General features: G+C 37.6%; 1 protein-coding gene across 1 annotated transcript in view; it reads left to right on the top strand.

The window, feature by feature from the left end:
• The first annotated feature begins 5,714 nt into the window (after positions 1-5,714).
• LOC134541081 (monocarboxylate transporter 12-like) overlaps positions 5,715-21,851 on the top strand; it is a 52,160-nt gene continuing 36,023 nt past the window's right edge. Inside the window, exon 1 of the mRNA XM_063384234.1 lies at positions 5,715-5,900. The gene's annotated coding sequence lies outside the window, so the exon portion shown is untranslated. The remainder of the gene's footprint in view (positions 5,901-21,851) is intronic.

Below are 21,851 nucleotides of genomic sequence, written 5' to 3'. Positions count from 1 at the left end.
TTTAATTCAAACCTTGTTCATAAGTGCAGTTAAAAATAAAAACTTGACTAAATAAAGTACTCAAATGTGATGAAACATATTTTTACTTTTGACGAATGTACACATCTTTACCATGTCGTTAGGCTATGTTTGAAAATTAACTTCACAAGAGCAGCGATGAACAATGTTGCTAAACTCTTCACATTCAAATAGACACAAAAAACAATTTTTAACAAAGAAACTGAAAGATGCCATCTTGGTTTAAAATAATTTTAAAGCCATACATTTCTGTTTTTTTTTTTTTTTTCAGAACCATTGGAGAGGTTTTGTGTTTTTTTTTCCAGTTGGTCATCATGTATGATCAGAAGTAAATTACGGGAAACGATTAAGAAATAGGATGATCGCTTTTATTTCCAATATGTGTGTGTGTTTCTTATTATTTGTCCTTATGTATCAATATTTATTTGGTGAACATGAAATCATTTGGACCACGAATGGTTTATGGGTTGGATGAGATGTTTTTGAGGGACAGATTATTGGTAAATATTTTTTTTCAATGTACCAAGTTAAGTGTCATAACTTCAATGCTGTTGCTCCTGATTGCGATCCCGAAAATCCAATATTTTTCCCGACCGAATCCGGCCCCGAAGTAAAAATGCCTTACCCGTTCACCTCTACTGCAAATGTGTAGTGAATTTTATGCTGGGGAGAATTTGTGAAGAGACTGAGTGGCATGTGTTTACATCTTAAAATTAGACTTTGTTCTTTGTAGAGTTTAATGTAAAGGTAATTAAAAAAAAAATTATCAAATTAGCACTTAACCAGTTAATGAACTTTTTACCAATGGACTCAGCAAGCTATGTTAACAAATATAATGTTAAACAACTGACTGTTAATAGGAACTGTCTATGCTCGAATTTTGCTTCAACCAAGCCAACAATTTTTCTTCAACTTTTTTCGTTGTTCCGACTTCTATTTTCTTTTATCTTTACAGACACGCTGCCACATCTCTGTAAAATTATCTCGCAATTCACAAAGATGACAGTCGGAATGGGAATTCCTTCTAAACTTGAACACATGTTATTTTTGTGGATTCCTACCAGCAATAAAAATAAATACTTTTGTGCCAGCGTGGGATGGTTGGCAAATTAAAACATTTTAGAATGTAACTACTACATCTGAAAACACACCAGAATGGCAAGAAACAGAAGGATTTATTTGTTTTACAAGAGGAAGGCGCTGGGGAATGTATGAATCCTCGACATAACAATTACACGGTTTTGGGCAGCGATAACGTTCGTTAGCAATAGAGTTCTGGTGCATTTACTGTTTTGTTTCGTCATGCAATCCTACTCGGACAATCTACATCCACGGTATAGCAGCGATTTCAAACAAACACTTTCGTAAATTGTTAAGTAAAGAGTTTGTGTTAAATTCCAAGGATGGAATAGTTTAAATTTTTTTTTTGTTATGAGCAGGAAATGCATAGTTCGTGAAATGTTATTTACAGGATATAAATACAGTGTTTTTATTGGAAAAATTTGGGGACTTAAAAAAAATATAAGTAGAGGCAAGATTATATGGTGAATAGCGATAAAACTAAAATAAGAGTGAAATTGAAGTTCATGCACCACCAAATACCAAAATGGGAGTCAATACTACACATAAGATGAAAAATGCAAGGAAAAAATACAAACTGCAGTTAAATTCACCTCAGTTAAAATACAGAATTCACTTCATAAATCTTTAGTTAAGCTTTTATTTGAAAACCTAGAATTTAATGTAAAAAATGATGGAAAAAAAATAGTTTCTCTGTAAGGTTTTTTTTTTTCCAAAGTTAAGTAATAAGAGAATATAGGCAAGTATAATGGTTGCGGGCTTTTAAAACTGTGTTTTGATATTTTATAATCAAGTTTATAGTATGTATTGAAATGGTAACACAGTGTAAAATTTTAATTTTTAAAAAATGTTGGCACCAGAAATAAACTGAAACCACGCAATTAATCAAAATACATTTTATCTCCCCCCACTGCTTAAAAAGTTACATAGTTTTAAGAATTGCAATAACACCATTTATTTTTTTATATTTCAGTAATTTTATACATTGATGCACAATACTTGAAGTATAAAAAGAGAAATTATAACATTGAAACTTGTCAAAATATCGAACCGCCATAAAATCTTGGCTCTGTTTATAAGCCTGAAAATGTTATAGGTGGAAACATGTTTCTACTGCATGTTCAGGGACGTGACCGAAAAAAAAAAGAGGGGGGGGGGGTTGGGGAGGGGGGCTAAACTGTCAGAATAATTATTACTATAGAAATTTACTTGAATATCGACGTGTTTGAACACACAACAAAAAGCTAGAAGGCAGGTGAACTGAATTGTTTGAATTGAAAGATATATTCACGTACAACTTCAAATATTTAAATATTTTTGTGTACTTATCCAACTTGCGATGTGTATTAAAAACGAAATGACTGCAAATAAATCTGTTTATTTAGCATTTAAGTTGAATAATAAAAAATATTTGGAATAGTGATGGTTTATGCTGGGGTCGGTACGAGGAGCAGAACTTAACTAGTTACAGGATGTTTGTGGGAGAGAAAAAAATAATATTGCATTCTCGAATGCTCGTTTTGTATATTACTGTAAATATTTAGCGATACACGCTAGGAAGCACACAATCCATAGTCACTCACCTTTAGCCTGAGTGTACTGAAGGTATAGTAATTAATGTTTATAAATCACGAGATTTTTTTTTTTTAATTTATTTTTTACCATATTTTAAAATAGAATCTATTTTGAGACGGTAAAACTTGTATTTTACTCTTACCATGGGACGGACCATGGCAATTCTTTTAAAAATCATGCATGATATCAAACATGCCTGAACGTTCATTTGGACTTGAAAGATAGCGGCAAGTAGGAATAGAAAGGCGTAAGTTGAGGTGGGGTTAAAATAGGTTCTACTGTTGTAATATATGTACATTTAAGATGTGAACGTATTTGTTGTTTATTTTCTTGTGTTTTTGTTAAAAGGGATAAGGATGTTCATGTGAATGATTGTCTGAAATTGTGAAACACGTGATTACTTACTTGCATCGAGTTTGATAATGATATGTACTGAATTCAAGTATAGTCATAGAGTTGTGGAAGATAGGTAACCCAATATTTGTTAAAATAATACTGAATCATTTTGTCATAATGCATTTTTTGTTAAGTAAAGTCTGTGCTTTTAATCTGTTTGTCACAACTCATTCATTAGCCGTTAATATTTAAAAGTAATATAGTTGTGGTTAAAGACGAGAGTTTGTATTTTTTTTTTCCCCTTTTGCTTAAGCAGAAAGCAGAAAGTGATTATTTTACTCGTGCTATGAAGTTGATTTAAAGATTTTTTGGGGTGTGTGGAGAAGTATCCGATTGTGTATCTAATTTCAGGTGAATCAGTAGAACTGTAATCGCAAGTGCAGAGAAGTACACTTACAGACTACGGTCGACGTTATGCAAACCATTAGCACTGTGTTGAAGCCTAACAAATTTTCAAACTTCCCGCTGAATACAGGCTTTGTCTTGGCAACCGGTGACGTTTTGCATCGCATTATGGCTATCATTAGTCTTGTTTTAAATTTTTTTTTTTATACATGTCTAGAGAAACCTCAGAAATGGACAACAAAGATGAACGCAAACACACAGAAAATAAGTCATATACAGCTGGTGTCAAAAGTTAGCTTGCATAGATCGCACGGAGAATTCAGTGGTCTGGAATCGGAAAAATGTCACAACGCAGACACAAACACTGGGCTGACAGGGACGACTAGACAATTGCAACAAGAACCGTACCTGAAAACAAACCTGACCTTGGACTACAGAGGGACTGATAAAACTAAATGGATATTTCGGACACATCTTCAACATTGCAGGAATCATTCGAAGAACCGTTAGTTTTTTTCTATCTTTAAGGAAGAATGTCCTGTTCCAGGTTTATTTTGAACATGTTAAATTTGTGAATTTTGAGAATTTTAAAACGTTGGGTAACATTTAATAAATTAAAAAAAAAATTAAAAGCATATAAGGTAACCAAATAGCCTGTAGCGTTCCCTTTAAAACTGATTTTTAAAAATTATTTATGCTATTTGATTCTCTTTATCCATAATGTACAAAAACTGAAAGAAGAAAAAAAGCAAATTTGACAGTTAATTTTGCAAGAATTTTTTTTTTATGTCTGAAGTTTCAGCCACTGTGTACTCTCTTGAAAATTGTTGTTTGTGGGTTTAATGAAATCATTTTGAGATGCTTAGCTTAACGATATCTTTTGGAGGAGACAAAAATCCTTTTCTTTTAGTATTTCCGACTAGAGTTAAATTTTTAAATCTATGATGTCTTGTATGTATGTATATTATCTGAATACTAATGTTGTGATGTTACTGTGTTTGTTGTTTAGAGACACACACGTAATTTTATGTAATTTTTTTGTGTGTGTGTGTTAAGTTGTTTTTAGCATGTTATTCACAAAAATAACAAATATAATGCCGGGAAATATTGTAACTTTTTCTTGTTTGTATGTTTGTGCATGTTTTATTTATGCCAGTTAAACGTGATGTTTGATGGCTTGTATGTATGATAGTTCCTTACGCTCATTGCATCATTATTTGTATGTTGATGAATGTACGATTTGAAGTGTTTATTATTTTCTTCCAGGAATTCTGAAATACACTGGATTTCAAAGATTTAACGGAGTTGTTTCATTTGACGTACCTCTTATAATGATGTTATTTTTTTCCTCTGTAATCGGAGAAACAATTACGATTCCTGGGAAGGGCAGGGGCGAACATGAACATAGGATGACGTGTCTTTGTGACGTTGCTGGAAAAAACCAAACATTGATAGACATGTTCAAAGTGTAATTGCAAAGCTATCGTTCCCATTTAATTACAATAATTGGTCCCTTCCTACTACTCAATTCTTGGGCGTGTTTTTCACTGAGGAAAGACCTTCAGTCATCTTTGTCATTAAGTGTCATCATCCTTATTTCCGTTTCCCCCCAAATGCAGTACGAACTGTTCATGTTGCCGTAGACTCCAGGCCTATTTTCAAACATGTGACGTCATCAGTAGCCGTTCTCTGCTCAGCCCAGCCACGGGACTATTTCACGGCGCTGTAGTAACCATTTTTCTATGTTCTATAATTATTATTTTTTTTTTTTAGCACGTATCACATATTGCAGCAGTAGGTCAATAATTATAATTTATCTAGTCAGTTTAAGAGATACAAAATCTTTTTGACGAATGACGAATGCAGTTATTTCTCGAAGAGGAAATCGTCTACAGACGTCATCTTATCTTAGACACATGTCGTCTTCAGGTTCGGATTCATTGTAGACGGGCCGCGATTTCTCCAGCGTTCAAGGTTATGTGGAACGTACTGTACGTGAATCCCCCGATTTATTTATCTAGTCAGTTAAAGAAATGGAACATCTGTGTATGACGAATGCAGTAATTTTCTCGAAAGAAAAAAAAAATTCGTCGATACACATCTTGGACACTAGTCTTCAAGATTCGGAATTGTAGACGGGCCGCGATTTCTCCAACGTTCAAGGTTATGTGGAACGTACTATACGTGAATTCCCCCCCACCTCCCTTCCGCGCATGCGCGGGAGTCGGTCACTTCCCCCCCCCCCCCCCCCGTGTCTGTATCTCTACAACAAGCTAGCGGCGGGCAGCAGCAAACAAAGAAACTGCTATTTCCCCGCTAGAGCTCGCAGCGACATAACTTGTTTGGCGGCCGGTGGAGTAGCGTTGCGGACAGAAGACATCGTGCGACGAGACAAGTTGTGAGAGAGAACTCAACTCAACTCTCTTGTCTGCTGTGGGTTTCAAGGCGTCGCTGTTCGACACACTTGATATACTTGGAGAATGCTGGTGAGTTCCGTTGAAAACTGCAATACCTACTTAACTACACGTCGGGCGAATAAGGCCGGAGTTAACGTTAGCCCGTCGCCTAAGTCAGTCCGTCAATCAATCACGTGACATTCAGCCAATCAGATGGCCCGAAGAACTCCATCCTTCCGTCCGTCAAAAACCTTAACCAAGCTTTTAACTTTCTACGTACGGACGGATGAAATAACCTCCAGAATGTTAGCAAGATACCTATCACCGGTGAAATAGGCCCTGGCAGAATGAACAGTGCTGATACTGTCTTCTAAGGCTTAAGTATACTTATTTCTTTAGATGTTATCATTTAATGTTAATATACACGTTTGAATATAATTTTAAAAACTGAAAATGTTTTAATAAATAGAGCAAAAAAAATATTAAGTGCTTAACATTCATGATTGTGAATATTATATATATGTACAAGATAAATTTTCACCAGTATTTAAGAATTTTGGGTCTGTTGGCAACATTAAAATTAAAAAAAAAAAAAAAAAAAAAAGTATTTTTGACGGACGTGCGGATGATTGTGAATCGCTCGGCTTTTTGACGAACGAACGGATGAAATTATAACCTCAAAAATGTCTGAAAGGCATAATCTTTTTGTTAAATTTTTTAAAAGTTAGTTTATTTGTTAAGCAGCTTCCGTATTATATTCTTAACGTTCCCAAGGGCGCAACCAGGTGATTGACTTCTCGGTGGGGGGGGGGGGGGGGGGGGGCTTGCCTATGAACATGTTTTGAGTTTACTTTACGAACAATAATTTTCTGAGATACAAAAGCAAACTGGTAATCCTTTACAAGAGAAATTTCCTCAGAAATGTAAGCCTTAATAGTTGTCGGCATCCAAGCGGAAAATATTTTGACCGACACGCGGATCATAGTAAGTCCAGCTTAACACTGAGCTGAACTTAGCTCTATCCTGCGGCTCTATCCGGCCGCCCGGGACTGAGTGCTCGGGACAACAACAGCCTAAGTCATTACCCGCAAACACGGCAGTTACCATCCAAGTTTTAATTTTTTTCTAAGTGAATGTGCAGTCATAACGTTGAAGCAGTTACAAGGTGACCTAAATACATCTGTTTACTATAAATAAAAATTAAATTTACTGTGTAAACCAACGTAGGGTTGTCCCAGGGACTCTGAAAGCCACCAAAGTGTTGTTTTTCGTTGCGTATTTCACAAATGAAGGTGACCCCTCCAAAGTTGATGTAAAAAATTAATGTTTGTGATAAGTTTGTTAAAGACCACACTTTGGAGGCCCTGGAGAATCTCGTACGGGGGTTACCTCTGAAAATTAATATTTTTTGTTAGAAGGAACATAGAAGAAAGTCCATATGTACCTGCCGTGGCGTTACATTTAGGCCAAAGTAACGAAAAAAATAAAGTTTTGTGTTAAATACCATAAAAACCACACTTTGGACACCCTAAGAGGTGGTGGCTTTCAGAGTCCCTGGGACAACCCTACGTTGGTTTACACAGTAAATTTAATTTTTATTTATAGTAAACAGATGTATTTAGGTCACCTTGTGACTGCTTCAACGTTATGACTGCTCATTCTCTTGGGAAAAAAATTAAAACTTAAAAGTAATTGCCGTGTTTGCGTGTAATGACTTAGGCTGTTGTTGTCCCAAGCACTCAGTCCCGGGCGGCCGTATAGAGCCGCAGGATAGAGCTAAGTTCAGCTCAGTAGCTTAATTAACTTACTTTTGACGGACGAACGGGTGAAATCATAACCTCCATATGTGATCTAGGTGTTTGCGTGTGTAATCTTATATAAGAAGGTATTATAGTTTGTTTAATTAATTGTTTAGCTGCTGCCAAAACGAATTTCTTAACTTACGTTTGAACACATTTCAAAAGCTGTTTCTTTTTTTTTTTTCGAAAAAAAAAAAAATAAATACTGAGCTGAACTCTATCCGCAGTCTCTATTCGGCCGCCCGGGTCAGAGTGTTTGGGACCACAACAAACTAAGTCATTCACGCAACTATAGTAATTTCCGGCCGAGTTTTTATATTTTTTGAAGAAGAAGAAATGTGCTAAGATAACGATAGAGCAGGTACACAGCGACCTCATACGTGTGTATTATAAATTAAAATTAAAACTAGAGTGCGAACCAACTTACAGGTTGCACCAAAGACTAATAGCCTCGAATGTGTGATTTTCATGGTCTCTGTTCACAAACCTAATTTTTTTAAAACCCACTTTGTGATCATTCTAAAATAGAGCATGTTAATAGCGACTTTCGTACATGTGTGTTTTTCAACTGCTTGAAATAATGGTTTGTATTGACAAAAATTGTTACAGACAAAAGTTTTACGGTAGATAAAAATTAGAATATTTACAAACAATTCGAACGGATTCTATTGCGTCGAGAGAGAAAATGTTACACTTAAAAAAAAATTACGTAACATAACTTCACTATAGTCTTCAAAAAATACTTCTTTTTTTTTAAATTCTTTCCGGCAGTGCTCATTCGTACCTCACATGCCATGTAGGTAATGTTCACAAAGCCAAATGGAAACTTTATAGTGTTAACTGTTAAGTGAGTTTCAACAAGGTGAGCAGCATTTTAATAAAATTCCTTGTCGAAATTCAGTTCCAAAGTCAGTGTACAGTTTTTATTTTTGAAGTCTTCTTCGCTTTTATCGAATCAGTTTCATTACATATAATGTTTAAAAAAAATTATCTGCAAATGGAACTGATTCGATAGTCGACGTAGCTGCTCCGGCAGTGAATTCTAGCGGCGGGTGCGGAAACTACGTGTGATGCGCGTCCAGAAATGCAGTTAACACAAGTTTCCGTATATACTGAACACGGTCGGCATTATTTTAAAGAATACTACTTTAAATTTCGTGTGCGAGTTTAGATGTTACACATCACTGTTATTCCTTTCAACTGAGTAATAAAATGATAAAGAATTATATTTTTTATGTTGAGTCAATTTTTGTAAACGGCTTCTTCAAATTAAAAGAATTTCTAATTAAAAAATGCAATCTTAATACTTGTTATTGAGTATAAAAACGACTCCATATTGAACAACATTCCTATTACAACTTTATTAATCCGTTCGTAGGTATAGATTAATGCATTCAGTACGTAAATTATTTCTCATGTAGTGGTTCGGTTTAGTTTTATTAATCATGACTATTGGTACGTAAAAAAAATTTCGTAATTAAATTTTTATATATTAACAAATAAATTAAATGGTTTAACCACAAAAAATCTGATATTATGCATCACTTACGAATGCAACCTTTCTATTGCGGCTGCATTTGCTAAGCGTTAATACTTTATTTTTTATGCGTGTGTGAAAGAGAAACTCGACAAATAACGAAACATTAATTTTTGTAATTTTTTTTGTAAATTAATGAAGTTTTCATGCAATATTACAGATATTTGTAAATTTGTACATTTACACGAAAACAACTGTATCACTGCAAAATAGTGTTCGCATCAGTAATACTGGATTCTGTCTCTTACCCGGGAATGTACCTCTATGCTTTGTGTTGTCTCAGTACTTACAATAGTTAAAAAGTATGTGTAGCTTTCGGATATTAACTGCGCAAATTAATAACCATAATAAAAAAATTAAGTCAAATTATTGGATTTCCGACTATATTTTCCATAGTATTTTTTTTTAAATTATACTTGAAAGAAACGTCAATCAAATATAACAGTTTACCCAAATTTTCGTTAGTAAAAAATCATCTTGAAAAGGGTATTTCATGTATGGAAAAATAACCATAGTCATGTGCGACGCTCGCTGGTGCTTCTAGCGCGGTGTCTCCTCTGGACTGGCGCGCAGTCTTCTCGTCGTGCGTATGAGCGGCGACCGTGACATTATATATGGCGGAGAAATGAAGATAAAGGTGTAATGCAAGTCCCTTTGGTGCTTCCAAGAATCTGTACTGATTGTTTTACGCCTAAATGTTACTCTAAATACACGCCTTTTAGCCATTTTAATCTTCTAGAAGTACAGTTTAAAAACTCAATAGGAAATAAAAAGTACTTTTCGGCCCTCAGCGAACACTTATATGCTTTTCTTAAGCAGACCCCCACTCGGATATCTTGAGTAATTTTCAAATCGCGTTTTTTTTTCTTGGAGCTCTGCGCACCGTGTGTGTGCCCGGGTAGGCAGGGGCCTTAACACATTCCATCCCTCCACATCTTGGCTGTCCCCTATGCCCCAGATATCTACGTTTGACACATTTCATTTGTGGCGCAGGAGAAAGTACGAGAAGGAACGCTTTCAGCTTAAGAAATTCAAGGTCGCTAGCGCGTGTGTGTGGTGTAGCGTGTAAGGATTTATTTATTTCGAGACCGCAATGATGTAAACAGTCAACAATGCACCTTAGTGATTTAGGCAACATATATCATCACGATAAGTGGCAGTGGTATATATCAGGCGAGATGCGTGTGCATTACTAGTACATACTTGTTTACCTCATCAGATCGCCTTTATTATGTTTTTCACGTAACGCTTACATGTTAAACATTTGTACAGTATAACTCAACCTTGTTTGAAGTGTTTCGTATACACATACACAGTATCTGTCAAGCATCGCTCTGATTAATACACCACGCATGGGCGTCGCAAGGATATATATTTTTGGGGGGACTTCAATTAGTTTAGTTGTTGAGGAATATCCATCCCCTGGGGAAAAAAAGCGGGGGGGCCCTCCCCCGGGAAAATTTGGGGTTTGAAGGTGCAAAAAGGTGGTTTTTAGGCATTATTCTTTCCTAAATATTCTAATTATAGTTGGTTGTAATATATAATTTATTTTTTTATAAAAAATATTTTCAGAGAACAAATTTGTAAAAACACGGTTAACATATTTGCTGCTATATCCACAAAAAAATCATTAATTGTGCAACATATGGGTAATATCACAGAAATAATTTTTTTAATATAACTAGGAAACTAAATATATTATTGGAGGGGACGAAATTGAAGACGCCCATGCACCACGTATACCTGTATTGCGATTAGGATTTTTCGTGCTCTTTATAAAGTATCGCAGTAATACTGAGTTCGTATTTTCATCCTGAAAAATTTATGTGTTTTGTGTTTTTTCCTAGTACCCGCCAATAGTTAAAGTTATTTGTAAACAGTTCAATGAATATCTTTCCGGTATTAACTGCGCTCAAATTAAGCTCGAGATAACAAAATGAAGTCAAATGGTTGAATTTTTCGATATTTTCTATAGTTTAATAAATTTATATTTGAATGAAACATCAATTAAAATATAAAAATTGTGCGCCAGTTATCGTAAAAAAATTATTTCATATGTGCAAAAATAACCATAGCCCTTGTGTCGTACAAAGTTACAATATCTTTCTTGTAGTATTACAATCTATTTCTTGGCAACTGGTTTTCAAAGGAATCTTTAGTAAAAGTAAAGACTTTTTTTTTCTGTGTAAATAAAAAGTTCTTCAGCTAACAATAAATTGTTGCCGGATTGTGCCCTTATAAAAAAAAACCAAGAGCAGGCCAGTGCCAGCTATGTAATGTGTTACGTGCCTAGACAACACTGAAGGTTCCGTGGACGGAATACAGCAGAAAAAAAAAATTGGTTGTCTGTAAAGTCGGTTTACGGACGATAGTTTAACGTGACAACGTCATAACAAAACATTGATGAAATGATTGCACACTTTTATGAATAAAATTGAATCATTTTTATTGAATTATCACTATTTTGTATGGATACGAAGAAGGAGTGAAATGAAATCTACAATTTAATTGATAAATTTACTTTTATTTGCACTCATTAATTCAAATATGTTTATTACTTTAACGAAGAGATTATTTTAACTATAACTTTTATACATGTTTGCTATTTAACTTCTTACAATCTGTGTTATTCTGTTAAGGATAGGACGATGATAGGAAAAGCAGGAAACGAATGGGAGTGTTTCAAGTTTAATGTGCCTCGAAAAAGTCAAATCGATGGTTGTTCCAATCGAGTGGAAGAGAGACAGATGCGGCGCAAGCGTACAAAGAGCGTAACGGGACACAGCGTAACGGGACAATGTGCGTAACGGGACACTTTTTCGTGCGTGCAGCCGGCGTTCATCGATTTATTAGACGTTGTCACGTCAAAAAAAAATCACAGCCCAGACGAACACAGCGAATTAACGACGAGACAATTGCAACAAGAACATTAAATAAAGACAATAAGCCGAATTAGGACAAGCACAACGATGATACTAAACAGTTAACGTAAACTTCACAACAACAAAATTGAGACGTACAGGAGAACCTAGCTGAAGGATAAAAAAATATATATATATGTATATTTTGGAAAACACAACAAAACAGACGAACACAAGAATACAATACAGTTGCGACGTTTTGAAATCTGTTCTTGTCGCCGGGGAAAAAAAAAAAAAAAAAAAAAAACAGCCTGGATTAAATCATCTGTGTATTCAAAAACATTTTTACGTCCAACCAAAAACTCTTTTTTTCTCTCTCTCTCGTTAGTGTGTGTTTACATTGTTTACTACGCAATTCGGAACTCGGTTTAGTTTCTACAAAGATCCAATTATTTGTGGTTTCGAAGAACTATTCAATTATTTCGGATTGATTCTTCGCTAACAAATCCGTAAATTTACGTTTATATACATATATGAAATCTGAAAAGGAGTAGAATGGTCAGTTGACATTAAACAGAGGGAGATATTTATCTATATAATATTTTTTTTCAAGCAGAATTAATTGACTCTTCCCCTTTTTTCGCCAGTAAAAATATTCCGTTATAAATTTCTTTCGTTATTCGGAGGAGTGTTCAGAAAGTTGCGTCGACGGTCAGATAACAAGTGTATAACTTTAAGCCACCATGTAAGTGTACTACAAATATGAAATACTGTAGTTGAAACTGGCAAACGCTCACCTTGAACCAGTGATTCATCAGCTCTAACTCGTGATACCGATTTTGTCAGTGAGTAGTCGCAACTTCAAACACTGATTCATAGAGAAGTCACTAATTAACCAGTCTGTGGTGACACATTCTTGGCAGAATCTTCAGTTGGAAAAAAATTACAATGATTTAAGGGCGTGCCTCTCACTTCAGGTTATGATTTTATATTTATATTAGCAGTGAAACCCGGCGTTGCTCGGGTTGAGATACATTGCCTGTTTAATTGTATAAAAAATATATAAGGATACATTTTTTAACATAGATATTATAGATATTGAGAGACTTATTCGGCCATTAAACATGCGGTGTATATAGAGTATATGTAATAGAGTTAACTAATCAACGAATTAAAATAATTTTAAGAAAAAGTTTAGTAAATGAAAAATTCATGTTTTATTTACATATTTACTTTCTCGAACATTCTAAATCGATCATAATAGTTTGCACTCATAGAATTTTCTATATCGTTCCAGATATTTCTAGAACTTTCTAGAACATTCCAGATAAATTATAACCGTTTTACACATTTTGGAACTTTCTAGACCATTCAAGAAATTTTGAGATCTTTTCAGAAATCCTCATGCGTTAGAAAACTCATTTCATGTTTCTTGGCTGTCAAAATCGTAACAGATTTGAGAATGTTGAAATGCCAGGTAAAAATTAATTAATATTTTCTGAAAGAAATTCAAACAATTTCTTGAAGTAGCCAGTGGCATTGCAGTTAAACAAAAAAAGTTTCAATTCTGCAATAAATTAAATTCTCCTTGTTTGTACAACCCAAAAAAACGTTAAAAATGTTAACTTTGGCAGCTAATAATTATGCAAAAAAATATGCTCTGTATATATTTTTTCATTTCGTGAAAGTTGAACAATTGGAAAAGTCTACAAGTTTATCAGTAATTACTAGAGACCGGAAAAATTCGCGGTTTAATTTCGTGATAGGCTGAAATCCAAACACGTGTACAATTCTGCTGGTTTTGCTATTGGCTCGAAGTTTAACTTGAGCTCTCTGGGCCAATTAGAGATTATCGACCAAAGAATCATCGAATCACAAGCTACCTAGTGGAGACGCCTCACAAGTTAGCACCCAATGAACACACATGTTTGCTTGGAAAATGCAGAGGATAATGGAGGCTATCCTAGAGGTCATTGAATCCGCGAATTTTTCCTGTCTCTAATAATTACTGTAAATATAAAATCTTGACCTGAAATGGGAGGCACCCCCTTAAACAACAGATACGTATTTAGTTTGTGAGTTGCAGACGCCAGCATTTGAAATGCAGGTTCTCGGACGCCAGTTTAGCATTCATGCTACTGGAACCCCGTTGTCGCTGCTAGAAGGGAATCCAAAGAAGGGTGTGCGTTGCTAGGGCAACCATTCAAAATGCCTCCCCCCCCCCCAAACCCATCTTTTTTTTTTTTTTTTTACCTCTTCTCCCCAACACAACAAACCAGTCCGCACTTGCACAGCAAATTGATTCGAGGAACCCTCTTTTCATAGCATGGGGTTTCCCTCGCAAATTGCTGTGGCGGCATTTTATTTTTCAAGCTTCCCACCAGAGTTGATTGTGGTCTTCGGAAAACTCGTGTTCAACCGATGGTGTGTGTGTTTGTGTGTGTGGGGGGGGGGGGGGGACACCCCGCGAAGAACAGTCTTGTGACCGAAAAAGGTTTTCCTCTTTTGACAGGAGGAATCGAAACATAGTACAGAGCTTGATTTATTCACGAATAAACTTGTGTTGAATGTAAAAAAAAAAAAAAAAAAAAAAAACTGGTTTCAGTACACGGCAAACTTATGTTTGTCAATGAGACTGGAACATGGTTGGCAAGGATACAGATATTAGTAAATAAATTGTAGCCGCGTCCTTGGCGAATAATTCACCCGACGTTTCGGTCGACATTGCAGCCACCATCATCAGGGAGCAGTTACCTACTGAGGTTCTACCTACTTAAGAACCTCAGTAGGTAACTGCTCCCTGATGATGGTGGCTGCAATGTCGACCGAAACGTCGGATGAATTATTCGCCAAGGACGCGGCTACAACACCAGAAGCCAAGCTTCTTCAAACAACGGCCGTGAAAGCCTGCGAACATTATTAGGAGTAAGTATGTGCTTAACATAATGAAATCGATTCCGTGGCGCGATGGTCCGCCAGCTAAAGAGAGGCGGAACGTGGATTAAGCTGCAAGGGCAAACAAACAAGGGAAGCCTTCTTTTCACAGACGAGAGAGCCAAACGCCCGATCGTGCATCTTCGTTTTTTTTGTTTGTTTTTTTTGGTTCATTGTAAAAGGTTAGGTTAGCTACATTATAAATACTTTAAAACACTGTGGACGGTTGATTTGGTTAGGATAGCTACATTAAAGATACTGTGAAATCATGTAAACGGTTTCCTAGCCCAGGATAGCTAGCTACATATTAAAAAGTCATTTGCTAAGCAACCATAAAATGATTTTACAGTATTTTGTAATGTAGCTATACTTACCTAATATAACCAACCATCCACAATGTTTTAAAGTATTTATAATGCAGCTAACCTATCCTAATCGACCGCAAAATTTAATGCCACACCGGTTTATACAATGAGATAGAACGGAAAAAAAAAGCGAGCATGAACTTCGGGGAACTTCGGGTGTGGCTCTCTCGTCTGTGGAATGAAGGCTTCCCAAACAAACAAACAAACCCCCTCTACTCCCCTTCCGCTAGCTTGGACCCAGCCGCGAAATAACGGTTCATTGGCTGACAGCCAAGACCTCCGTAACGCGCTGACGCAAATCCACGTCCTAATAATAACCCCGCCGCCGTTCAAACAGCCGCCATATTGTCACGCCGAGCGCGCGCCAGTCAACATAACCTACAAATGGATCAGAGATATTCTTGCACGACTCGCAGATACTCGTACGTTTTTGCGCGAGAACAACCGTATCGCTGTATCAACTGTATCGCGGTGATACTTTGGGCCAAGACCTCCGTCGCGCGCTGACGCAAGTCCACGTCCTAATAATAACAACCCCGCCGCCGTTCAAACAGCCGCCATCTTGTCACGCCGAGCGCGTGCCAGTCAACATAACCTACAAATGGAGCAGAGATATTCTTGCACGACTCGCAGATATTCGTGCGTTTTTTGCTGCGAGAACAACCGTATCGCTGTATCAACTGTATCGCCGTGATACTTCAGGCCAAGACCTCCGTCGCGCGCTGACGCAAGTCCACGTCCTAATAATAATAACAACCCCGCCGCCGTTCAAACAGCCGCCATCTTGTCACGCCGAGCGCGTGCCGGTCAACATAACCTACAAATGGAGCAGATATATTCTTGCACGACTCGCAGATATTCGTACGTTTTTTTGCTGCGAGAACGTGTCGCTGTATCAACTGTGATACTTTGGGCTGGGATTCTCACCCGGGCATTCATGCTTTGTTGTGTTGTCCCCAGCACAGGGCCCCCACATGGCCGGTGCTACCGTTGCTATGGCAACGGGGCCCATGGGTCTAGGGGGCCTGCGAAGGAAATAAAAAAAAACTTAAAACAAAAAAGCAGACAATTTTAAATAAATCATAGAAAACAATTAAACAGTAAGGCCTAAATTTAGTTACCGATGAAATATTACACCAGAGTATCTAATATTATTCGGAATATGCTGTGCGTACAGAACGTATGTCTGAATCTGCAACTACTGTGAGTAACAAAACCACCAACAATTGACGTGACACCATGTTAACAGTGCAGAACACTTAACACTCATTTATTTGCCATCATTCAAAATAAATTTACGTTGACAATCGAAACACTGACTTTGTGTTTTAAAAATAATTGTGAAAAGGTTAAAAAAATATATAGGTAACTAAAACAATGTACATAAAGGGGAAAAAAAAACATTTTTTTATCTCTGTTAGAAAAAAAAGGGGTGTGGGGGGCATCATGACTTCTAGCAATGGGGCCCACAGAATGATGTGGGGGGCCTGCCCCAGCATCTCCGAAGGTTGAACCGTCTCGGGAACAGCTTCCCAGTGTCAATTTTCAGCCGAACGCCAGGTCAAGCGACACGTGTAGCTCCCAAGCTATCACGAACCAGCTTTTAAGTAATAATAAATATAGCTCTGAAATATTTTATTGACGTGACAAACGTCTAATAACTCGATGAACGCCGGCTGCACGCACGAAAAAAGAGTCCCGTTACGCACATTGTCCCGTTACGCTATATCCCGTTACGCTCATTGTACGCTTGCGCCGCATCTATCTCTCTTCCACTCGATTGGAACAACCATTGATTTGACTTTTTCGAGGCACATTAAACTTGAAACACTCCCATTCGTTTCCTTCATTTTCCTATCAACGTCCTATCCTTAACAGAATAACACAGATTGGAAGAAGTTAAATAGCAAACATGTATAAAAGTTATAGTTAAAATAATATGTTCGTTAAAGTAATGAACATATTTGAATTAATGAGTGCAAATAAAAGTAAATTTATCAATTAAATTGTTGATTTCATTTCACTCCTCCTTTGTATCCATACAGAATAGTGATAATTCAATAAAAATGATTCAATTTTATTCATAAAAGTATGCAATTATTTCATCAATGTTTTGTTATGACGTTGCCACGTTAAACTTTCGTCCGTAAACCGACTTTACAGACAACCATTTTTTTTTTTTTGCATTTTATTTCGTCGCACTTATCACAGCTCCCGGTGTTATCACTGCTTTCCGCAGATTGCGAACGCGAGAGCTGAAAAAAAAAACTTTACTCAACGCAAAGGTACAAAAAAAAATCTTGTGATTCTAACAGCTCGTAAACGTTATCCCAACAAGCGATTACACACAACGAGCAACTTTTATCTGCGCCTTACGATTTCTTATCTCTTGTTATCAGCCGGCGGCCTTCATGCACGTGTGTCGATAACAGCTGGACGTGAAGCACGTTAGCAGCTTGACCTTGGAATATGGACATCATCGGCCCCTCGATAGAGACCTGAAAAATTCGTGGGTTCATTACGTGCTATCCTAAATTCAAATAATTATACCTTAGTGCTGGAGGACTGAGGGCCAATTAGAGACCCTCACTCGTAGAATTGTCGAATCACAGGGCCACCCTTTCTTGACGACTCACAAGTCAGCAGCCAATGAACAGTTGGCATTTGCCCGAGTGTGTAGAGGATATTGGAGTCTATCCTGGAGGTCATTGAACCCGCGAATTTTTCCGGTCTCTACCCTTCGCCTACCCATATAATAATAATAAAAAAGGGTATTGTCTGTAAAGTCGGTTTACGGACGATAATTTTACGAGATAACGTCATAAGAAAACATTGATGAAAAATTGCATACTTTTCAGATTTTCAAATATTATTTACAGTTTTTTTGCAAATTTAATTGAAATAATTTGTTTTAAATATAATCACGAACAATTAGTTTAAAAAAAAAGCCCGCCTTAACCTGTTTGATATTATAGAAGATTTTCCTCGCACGGTGGTTGGCCGGTTCTTGCACGCTCGGGCTCAGACGGAACGTGACAATGAGTCATGATTTTTCGTGCGTGCAGCCGGCGTTCAATCGATTTATAAGACGTTATCACGTCAAAAAATTAATTATTTATTGTGAATATCAATTGTGTTTATGCATTTTTTCCAAGTGCGTTTGTGTAAGTGAGGTTATGTTCCCGTGTGTTGCTTGTAAGCTTCAGTTGTCGCTGGCAAGGGAGTGTTTGTGGAAGGTTTGGTAGTATTTTGGCCGTTTTTCATGTTGAGCTCTCTGCCTAGGTGTTGGGGGGGGGGGGGGGGGGGGCATGCCAGAATAAAATACCCACCGTTGGATCATCGCAGGTAGCAGGTGACCTTGGAGCCTTTGTGTGCCAGCAGACGTTGTGCCAAATGAACCCCCGCTTCCCTTTTCTGTCCCCCTGTGACACAGATGTCTCCTGTCTCTAGCTTCGGGCCTGGCTGGGCCTCCCATTTCAGTCCAAGATTTTATATTTATACTAATCAATGATCAACTTTTAAATTTTTTCAATTGTTTAACTTTCAAGAAATGAATAATATATACAGCGCATACTTTTTTTGCATAATTAGCTGCCAAAGTTACATTTTTAACGTTTTTTTTTTTGGGTTGCGCAAATAAGGATAATTTAATTTATTGCAAAATGGAACCATTTTTGATTTAACTGCAATGCAACTGGCTACTTCAAGAAAAGTTTTGAATTTTTTTTTTCAGTAAATATTAATTAATTTTACCTGGCATTTCAAAATTCTCAAATTTGTTACGATTTTGACAGCCAAGAAATATTTCGTGATAGAAATGCAAACCATATCATGAAGTAGCCATTGGCACTGCAGTTAAACCTAAAAAAAAAAAAAAAAAAATCAGTTCTGCAATAAATTCGTCCCGGTGCCTGCTACTAGTGTTTATTTAAAGAACTGTTTTCAAGTCCCTGACGGGTCGCACGCCACAGAATAAAGTCCCCATGGACAAGGCTTAGAAGTCTGTCGTTGACACTCGTTTAGGAAGTTGTTTTTGTTGTTCGCTGTTCGCGTCTCTCTCTCTCCAGTGACAGCTATTTAACCCTGCGTCTTGATTGGTCGTTGTTGACTCCCTTTAGTGGGACGCGGCGAACAGCTGTTGAGACTCTCGCTCGGCCAATGGGCTTCTAGGAGAGTGCGCGCGCACAAGGACATTCCAATCCGACGAATAACGGTGAGAATTTAAATGCCTGCACTTCATCTGTGTCGTCGTCACTAGCCCATTGTATTCGTCTGCGTTGTTTATATTTTTTTTTCCGTGTGACGAAGTGCCTTCAACGGAATTCTTGTGCTGTATATTTGTATGTTGAACATTTATTGTCCGTATTGTCGTCGATGTGTTGTCCGTAATACTCAGAGACAGGAAAAATTCGCGGGTTCAGTGACCTTCAGGATAGACTCCAATATCCTCTACACACTCGGGCAAATGTCAACTGTTCATTGGCTGCTGACTTGTGAGTCGTCTCGACCTTTGAATATATATACTGTATAGAAGTCGCCAGCCCAGGGTAAAATTTCTAATACGGTTTTGAGGTAGTTGGTTAATTCACCGCCGCAATCGCCACCATCTCCAGGGCATCGACTTGTGGTGGTCCCTAGCGGACAAGTGCCGAACTCTTCAAACACCCCTTCCCCCTCCCGATGAACAACCTTGAGCTGCAGCGAATGATAGATGAGGGGTGCGGGGAATGACAGCGGGCGACAGTGCTGCATTCTAACGTGTACACAACAACTAAGACGATACAGGGCGTTACGGCAGCGCACTGCAGCGGTGAAGTTCCCAAGCTGCTCATTTTACGCTTTTGAAAAACGTAGAGTAAATCCTATCCACTCGCGACTTCTATACAGTATATATATTCAAAGTCTCGACTGGGTGGCCCTGTGATTCGACACTTCTACGAGTGAGGGTCTCTAATTGGCCCTCAGTCCTCCAGATTAACAGTGGACCAATGGCAGAAGCAGCACTAAGGTATGATTGTTTGAATTTTAGCATAGCACGTAATGAACCCGCGAATTTTTTCAGGTCTCTAGTAATACTTGTTTAGTTTCATCGTTGGTTCCGTTCGTCCGCCATCAGCTGATTCAGTCTTGTTTTCTGTGAATTTTTTATCTTCATGTTTTTTTTTACTTTCGGAATTTTTCCCATGACAAACAGTGCAAAACTGCAATGGCTTTTGTCAAAAAAAACTGCATAAAATCAAAATTCCACATTGCATGAATCATTTAAAGGCACAATAAAAAAAACCACCCCAAAGTTGGTCGCGTGCCATGCAACACTAAAAAAGTCTGCAGAAGAAGCCATTACCGTGTTCTTCATCATGAAATGTTCAATCACTGTCATTATTCCAGTTGTGAAGTTTTCTACATGTGAACCGGTTCCGTATATTGCGAAATATTAATCATATTCCCTGATTGACAATGCACCTCTCACTGTTTATCTTTACTTTTAAGTATTCCTTTACATCGTGCTCTTCGCAAATTTTAGTTAATTTTTGTTTTTACACTGTAGAACGTCCAGATATTTGAGTCAAGCTCAGAAGACGAAATATTGGTTGATGCCCATGTTTGAGTTGAGCGCAGGAGACAAAACTCATTTGTTGCTATGTTTGAGTTGAGCACAGGAGACAAAAGTCAATTGTTGCCCACGTTTGAGTTGAGGACAGGAGACAAAAGTCAAATGTTGCCTATGTTTGAGTTGAGCAAAGGAGACAGAAGTAGGTTGTTGCCCATGTGTGAGTTGAGGACAGGAGACAAAAGCCAATTGTTGTCCACGTTGGAGTTGAGGACAGGAGACAAAAGTCAATCGTTGCCTATGTTTGAGTTGAGCACCGGAGACAGAAGTAGGTTGTTGCCCCTGTGTGAGTTGAGCACAGGAAACAGAAGTCGGTTGTTGCCCATGTATGAGTTGAGCACATGAGACTAAAGTCAATTGTTGCCCATGTGTGAGTTGAGCGCAGGAGACAGAAGTCAACTGTTGCCCATGTTTGAGTTGCGCGCAGGAGACATAATTCATTTGTTGCCCATGTTTGAGTTGAGCACAGGAGACAAAAGCCAATTGTTGCCCACGTTTGAGTTGAGGACAGGAGACGAAAGTAAATTGTTGCCTATGTTTGAGTTGAGCACCGGAGACAAAAGTCAATTGTTGCCTATGTTTGAGTTGAGCACAGGAGACAAAAGCCAATTGTTGCCCACGTTTGAGTTGAGGACAGGAGACAAAAGCCAATTGTTGCTTATGTTTGAGTTGAGCACCGGAGACAGAAGTAGGTTGTTGCCCATGTGTAAGTTGAGCGCAGGAGACAGAAGTCGGTTGTTGCCCATGTTTGAGTTGAGCGCAGGAGACAAAAGTCAATTGTTGCCTATGTTTGAGTTGAGCACAGGAGACAAAAGCCAATTGTTGCCCACGTTTGAGTTGAGGACAGGAGACGAAAGTAAATTGTTGCCTATGTTTGAGTTGAGCACCGGAGACAAAAGCCAATTGTTGCCCACGTTTGAGTTGAGGACAGGAG

This window comes from Bacillus rossius, chromosome 18 (assembly GCF_032445375.1).
Source record: "Bacillus rossius redtenbacheri isolate Brsri chromosome 18, Brsri_v3, whole genome shotgun sequence".
Taxonomy (NCBI): Eukaryota; Metazoa; Arthropoda; class Insecta; order Phasmatodea; family Bacillidae; genus Bacillus; species Bacillus rossius.
The sequence above is the reverse complement of the archived record's forward strand: the minus strand, read 5'-3'. Positions and strand labels throughout refer to the sequence as shown.